Source organism: Schistocerca piceifrons, chromosome 8 (genome assembly GCF_021461385.2).
Source record: "Schistocerca piceifrons isolate TAMUIC-IGC-003096 chromosome 8, iqSchPice1.1, whole genome shotgun sequence".
Taxonomy (NCBI): domain Eukaryota; kingdom Metazoa; phylum Arthropoda; class Insecta; order Orthoptera; family Acrididae; genus Schistocerca; species Schistocerca piceifrons.
The window spans coordinates 96059978-96067596 of record NC_060145.1 but is presented as its reverse complement, the minus strand read 5'-3'; the positions used below and the strand labels follow the sequence as shown (position 1 = coordinate 96067596).

General features: G+C 45.4%; 1 non-coding gene across 1 annotated transcript; it reads right to left on the bottom strand.

Moving 5' to 3' along the window:
- Positions 1-5188: 5188 nt before the first annotated feature.
- Positions 5189-5263, bottom strand: Trnas-cga. The gene has a single exon. It is a non-coding gene; the product is annotated as a tRNA-Ser (tRNA).
- Positions 5264-7619: the final 2356 nt, after the last annotated feature.

Here is a 7619-nt window from a genome sequence, read left to right as displayed (position 1 = left end):
AAGGACGTTCTTCGCCAAAAAAGGGACTGGTGACTGGACATGTGTAAGATATCAAGAAATAAACATCCAAGGCAAGTAGAACTAACTATTGGGTATCGAATGTTTGCCATACTGAATAATGAATACGGCAGGAGACACCAAGTACCGTTTCGTTACCCGCATGATTCCTTCGCGTACGCATTCCGTGCCCAGCTCGGTCCGAAACGGTAGTTCTCGTATTCCTACATTTTCCTATTCTCAGCGGACCAAGTTGTTAATGACACAGAGCACCGAATACATTTTGTCAGTCTCATTTTTTTTTCACCGCATGCAGGCCGTGTCCAGCTTGGACCGAATCGGCAGTATTCGTATGTCTCCTCCAAATGCTGTACGCGTACAGCACACGCTTCCGTGACTTCTCCACGAACTGTACGTCGCTGACATAAGAGTGGTTTTCAACAAGTAATGTAACATATTTTCTTTTCTGAAGGCAGGTTGGTTTCATTCAGGATTCCGATACACCATATTATTCTACAGGTACATCTTCGTAGAGATGAATACACTAAACAGATTCGGAAGGATGTAGGCTGCAGTACATACTGGGAGATGAAGCTGCTTGCACAGGATAGAGTAGCATGGGGAGATGCATCAAACCAGTCTGAGGACTGAACACCACAACAACAACAACACCTTCGTAGATATTCCACAAGCCACCGTACGGTGTGTGGCAGAGGGTACCCTGTACCTCTGCTAGTCATTTGCTTTCCTGCTCCACTCGCAAATAGAGCGACGGGAAAACAATTCTTCGCATGCCTCCGTATGAGCCCTAATTTAAAAGTATATCATGTTCGCCTTCCGTACGCCACATGTATGCTGGCGGCAGCGTGATCGTTCTGCAGTCAGCCTCAGATGCCGGTTCTCTAAGTTTTTTAAATCGTGTACCTCAAAAAGAGCATCGTCTTACCTCTAGGGATTTCCTTTTGAGTTCCCAAAGCACCTCCGAAACAAAGAAATGGTTCAAATGGCTCTGAGCACTATGGGACTTGACATCTCAGGTCATCAGTCCCCTAGAACTTAGAACCACGTAAACCTAACAAACCTAAGGATTCACACACATCCATGCTCGAGGCAGGATACGAATCTGCGACTGTAGCGGTCGCGTGGTTCCAGACTGCAGCGCCTAGAACCGCGCGGCCACACCGGCCGGCACCTCCGAATCTACCGATCACAAATCTAGCAGCCCGCCTGCGACTTGTTTCGATGTATTCCTTTAATCGTATCTGGTACGGATCCCAAACGCTCGAGCAGTATTCAAGAATAGGTCGCGTCTCCTTTACGCACGAGCTACATTTCTCTAAAATTCTCTCAATAAACCGAAGTCGACCATTCGCCCTTCCTAGCGCAATCCTCACATACTCGATCCATTTCATAACGCTTCACAACGTTACGCACAGATTACGCCCACTCTTCTGATTACAAAACCCTGTTTTTCAACATAATATCCGACATTGTTACGCCACCTTAATGGGAGGGCCTGTATGCCCGCATGGTACAACTCTACTGGTCGACGTCGGAGCCAACGTTTGCTGCATCAGTAAACTCCCCATCATACATGTACTGCTGCCCGCAGAGTGCATCCTACATCGATCCAAACAGATGGAAGTCGCAAGGTGTGAGGTCCGGGCTGCGGGGTGGATGAGAAAGATTAGTCCAATCAAGTCTATCGAGCTCCTCACGGGTCCGCAGACTAGTATCAGGCCTTGCGTTGTCACGGAGAAGAAGAAGAAGGTCGTCTACATAATTGTGGCGGCGAATACATTGGAGGTGTCACAAACGTGTGCGGCTGGCACGCTGGATATCGGGGTAGCGATAATGATAAACGCCTAGCCCAACGACTCACCGTGCTTTTGTTCACAGCCAGTGCCTACGAATATCTGCGCTGCTTAGGTTTTCCTCCAAACGAAACTCAATGACAGATCTGTGACTGGAACACACCTCCGTTACAGACGCCATTTTGAAGGCTTGTATAGCGCCGCAACCTGTCGGAAGTTAATGAAACTGTACGGGCTGAAGCGAATATATTCCACAATGTCCGGCAACAAATTCCGCTTGCAGTATTTATTGAGCTTCCTCGCACCCGCGTGGTCTGGGGCGTCTCGCCACGGTTCGCGCGGCTTCCCCCATCGGAAGTTCGAGTGCTCTCTCGGGCATGGATGTGTGTGTTGTCCTTAGTGGAAGTTAGTTTAAGTTAGATTAAGTAGTGTGTAAGCCTAGGGACTTATGACCTCAGCAGCTTGGTCCCATAGGAACTTACCACAAATTTCCAAAAATTAGTTCCTTGTATCCACGCTGTTTACAAAATGATTACTTCGATTATAAATTGAAATTATTATCTGAGCTGAAAGAAAGATTAGTTCTACGAGGGACGTTTGAAAAGTCCATGCAAAAATAAATACTACTTACGTGTTTGGGGTGAACCTTTTTTATTTTTCGATATAGTCTCCTTTTAGTCTTATACATTTCGTCCAACGCTGTTCTAATTTGTTCATCCCTTCCGAATAATAGGAATTATCCAAGTATGCAAAATAGCTATTAGTTGCTGCAATCACCTCCTCGTTTGAATAAAATCTTTGTCCCGCGAGCCATTTCTTCAAATTGGGGAACAAATAGTAGTCCGAGGGAGCCAACTCTGGAGAATAGGGGGGATGTGAAAAGAGTTGGAATCCTATTTCCAATAATTTTTCTACCACAATTGCTGATGTGTGCGCTGGTGCATTGTCGTGATGGAAAAGGACTTTTTAGCGGTCCAATCGCCGGCGTTTTACTTGCAGCTCGGTTTTCAAACGGTCCAATAACGATGAATAATATGCACCTGTAATAGTTTTACCCTTTTCCAGTTAGTCGATGAGGTTTATCCCTTGCGAATCCCAAAAGACAGTCGCCATAACCTTTCCGGCCAAAGGAATGGTCTTCGCCTTTTTTGGTGCAGTTGCTCCCTTGGTAACCCACTGTTTAGATTGTTGTTTGATCTCAGGAGTATAGTAATGTATCCATGCTTCATTCACAGTGACGAAACGACGCTTAAAGTCCTGTGAATTCTTCCTGAACAGCTGCAAAACATCCTTGCAGCACCTCACACGATTCCGTTTTTGGTCAAGCTTGAGCAACCGCGGAACCCATCTTGCGGATAGCTTTCTCATGTCCAAATTTTTTTGCAAAATATCATGTACCCGTTGATTCGAGATGCCCACAGCACTAGCAATCTCACCCAACTTAACTCTTGTGTCATCCATCACCATATCATGGATTTTATCAATGATTTCTGGAATCGTAACCTCCACAGGGCGTCCAGAACGTTCAGCATCACTTGTGCCCATATGGCCACTCCGAAAATTTTGAAACCACTCATAAACTGTTCTAATCGAAGGTGCAGAGTCAGCGTAATGTTTATCAAGCTTCTCTTTAGTCTCCTGAGGCTTTTTGCCTTTCATAAAGTAATGTTTAATCACCACACGAAATTCTTTTTCGTCCATTGTTGACAATCACTCGACTTCCTTGACTCACACAAATGCCAAACACAAAGGAATAGACCAATATGGCTGAAACTTGATGTTCGTTCTCTCCAAAGATGCTACCAACTAAACATGACCTCGATACGCGCCGGTGGTGCCATGTCTCTGACTTTGCACGGACTTTTCAAACGCCCCTCAGCGACTCATTATACTATTCGTATGAATTCACATTCACGATTATGTAGTACTCTTTCTGGTTGTTTAATGCAACAATCGGGTAACGGACGTGACATATGGAGCGAAGCTAACCATTTTGCATTCTGTGTCTCCGACATCTTCGGAGTTCCTCACAATCATAACTTTCATAAAATCCATGAATGTACTAATACCACTATTCGATCCATGGGTCCCAACTTCTATTAAATGAGCAACATACCACCAATGGTATTATACACACCAATCACAGCACACGACAGAAAACAAGTACTTATACAAAAAATGCAGCATTTCTACTGGTCACGACCGCATTACTTGTCGACAGATTGCCTCCTCCCCTTTCTAGTCACCCATGTAACCCATTACAACGCGACCGTCTCCATAGGTTACTTTCCGAGCTGTAGAAAACCTCTAAGATCCTGCTTTTCCTCAGATCACACAAATCCCCCACCGATATGACTGATGACTCAAAAACAAAGAAAAGGAGACAATAAGTGGGGCGTCGGATGCTGTAAACACGAACGTCGAATGCTGTAAACACGAATTGCGTATCACGATCTCGGACTCATGGGGTTCCTTGAAAGCTCCCGGAGTTCTGTTCGCCATAGGCGGCTGTAAGATGTCCGTGTAGTGTTGTTCTTCCTACTCCGCCACATCTCTCCTCCACTCACATCATTAGAAACTGGACTGTATCGAATTGTTTCCGTTGTTTTTGGTGGCAGCAGGCGAACCAAGTTTCTCGTGGTTTCCAGACAGAGCCTCGCCCCCAGAGAGTATTTGGCCGGGCGTCAGCGGTGCCAGGTGAGATAAGGAGCTATTTCTGCTCATTTGACCGCGCATTGCCCGATAACAGAGCAGGAGCGAACCGCTCCACGGTCGCTTATTAGTTCACACATATTAGTTTCCTCACTTCCCACTAAGCACCGGGTACCCTGCCAGCGTGTCAACAAGTACCAGCGACGATTGCGGGAGAAACGAGTTACAATAACTTCCTAGTTCAGACTCCATCAACGAAACAAGGCGCTTCGGAACTCAAAAGCACATTCTGAAACGTCTCCTATCGTATGTGCGACCTATATTGTCACTGCAAACAACTTTCTGGGGAGGGCAACTACGGCTCTGAGACGTTGTGAATAACAGTAGCAACACTCAGCACTCGATGAACATTATCATAAAAATTATAAAAATAAAAAATCAAGCAGATTACATTTTATTTTCTATTTTATATCTACAATAAACTATGGAATTTTTGAAGTTTTGTAATGCGGTTCTCAGCCTACCGTTATTTTCCTAGCTATGATTTCCTCCTTGCAGCTATTCGTGTGTTCACTTTGTTTTCCTCTTTAGCACCGTGGCCTTCCGTCTCCCAGAGTATCGCTAGCCTCCACGGGCTGCTTACACCACATCGGCCTGTTAATACTACGGCGGAAGTTCGCACATCACATGGGATTTTATTTAACTTCCTGGCAGATTAAAACTGCATGCCGGACCGAGACTCGAACTCGGGACCTTTGCCTTTCGCGGGCAAGTGCTCTACCAACTGAGCTACCCAAGCACGACTCACGATCCGTCATCACAGATTCAATTCTTCCAGTACCTCGTCTCCTACCCTCCTAACTTTAGAGGAGCTCTTCTGGGAACCTTGCAGAACTAGCACTCCTGGAAGAAAGGATATTGCGGAGACATGGCTTACCCACAGCCTGGGGGATGTTTCCCAGAATGAGATTTCCACTCTGCAGCGGAGTGTGCGCTGATATGAACATCCTGGCAGATTAAAACTGTGTGCCGGACCGAGTCTCGGACTCGGGACCTTTGCCTTTCACGGGCAAGTGCTCTACCAACTGCGGAAGAGCTCCTGTGAAGTTTGGAAGGTAGGAGACGTGGTACTGGCAGAATTGAAGCTGTGAGGACGGGTCGTGAGTCTTGCTTAGGTAGCGCAGGTGGTAGAGCATTTGCCCGCGAAAGGCAAAGATCCGAGTTTGAGTCTCGGCCGGCACACAGTTTTAATCTGCCAGGAAGTTTCACATCAGCGCACACTTTGCTGCAGAGTGGAAATCTCATTCTGGATTTTATTTACTTTGGTTTTACACAGCTGGTGTCTACCCGATCTTATAAAATATATCCTACCGAGTGTTGTCCGGTAAGCTGTTTTTCAAATGGTTCATATGGCTCTAAGCTCTATGGGACTTAACTTCTGAGGTCATCAGTCTCCAAGCCTTAGAACTACTTAAACCTAACTAACCTAAGGACATCACACACATCCATGCCCGAGGCATGATACGAACCTGCGACCGTAGCAGTAGCGCGGTTCCAGACTGGGCGCCTAGAACCGCTCGGCCACCACGACCAGCCAAAACGGTGTACCACAAAATAATTGTGAGTCTATCTCTCCTTAGATCGCGTCCACTCCATCTCTCTCTCTCTCTCTCTCTCTCTCTCTCTCTCTCTCTCTCTCTGTGTGTGTGTGTGTGTGTGTGTGTGTGTGTGTGTGTGAGTGAGAGGGAGAGAGAGAGAGAGAGAGAGAGAGAGAGAGAGAGAGAGAGAGAGAGAGACTTCTCAAAGTCTACGGTCAAAATAAGATTTAAAAATTCCGCCCAGAACACGCTCCACTGTTCGGGATCTTTGTTTTATATTTTTGATGCAACGCAGATAAAAAACACTGAAGATGTTGTAACTTCAGCGAAACATTTCAGGATACATAAGAAGAAAAACTTTGTTTGCTTAAGATGGAACTTGTCAGCCGGCCGCGGTGGCCGAGCAGTTCTAGGCGCTGCAGTCCGGAACCGCGCGACTGCTACGGTCGCAGGTTCGAGTCCTGCCTCAGGCATGGATGTGTGTGATGTCCTTAGGTTAGTTAGGTTTAAGTAGTTCTAAGTTCTAGGGGACTGATGACCTCAGATGTTAAGTCCCATAGTGCTCAGAGCCATTTGAACCATTTTTTCTTTTGGAACTTGTCCAAAAACTCACGTTGCAGCTCATATGGCTGTTTGGGGTATCGTGTTAAGATCAAGAGGAATTGTCAGGAAACACGTTACATGATTTGACACACAACTCGCGTAATAATCACTACAGAAAAATAATGGAAATTTGAGGTGACATAGACTGGTTCCGACAGCCTTTCTTCTCGCGTGTCATTTGCTAATGAAATAGGAAGTGGTTCAGTGTGTGCCCTCCCCTCCCCGCCACACACCTTACAATGTTTCTCACAGATTTACAGAAACAATCAGCTCTGAAGTTTTCTGAATTAGTGTTTTTAATACAGCAAATCAGATGTATAACTGAATAGGTAACATTGTAGACCGATATTTCGGTACAATTCATGGACCGAAGGTACAAATCTGGCTTTGTTGTTCTTTTCTTTCGTTCAGTTTGGCATACCTAAATCTTTTAAATGTAATATTCACGAAGTATTTGCTAATTAACACATATCTACTCACCGTGTTAATGAAAAATGCACGTTTTCTTGTTTCTAATAACATATTACACGCAAAATGATCGTACCACTGCAATATGAACATAACAGAACACAGCTGATCTGAAGCCAAGTTAATGGATGTGTCGCGAGAAATCAAGGCATTTAAGCTGGCTGACGTACTGGATCTAAGGCACTAGGCTTTTATCGCACGTCACTGTCGAACGCTGGCGGGGTACAGCACGGCACATCGTAACAGAAGAGGAGAAATGTAGCGCTTGGATGGCTTCGAGGATTCTGATATTGATCTGCTCGTTATCAATATAGCAGATGACAGTTTCAATACTGAAATCTATTTCTCAGTTTTAGATACGGAAGGAGTTCAGAGATTAGTAACATAAATAAAACGTTGAGTGGCTTCAGTATTCAACTGTACCATAAAATCCCTGCAATACGCTTTTACGTCACGAATAGTGTGCGAAGAAAAATTACCCTCGTTT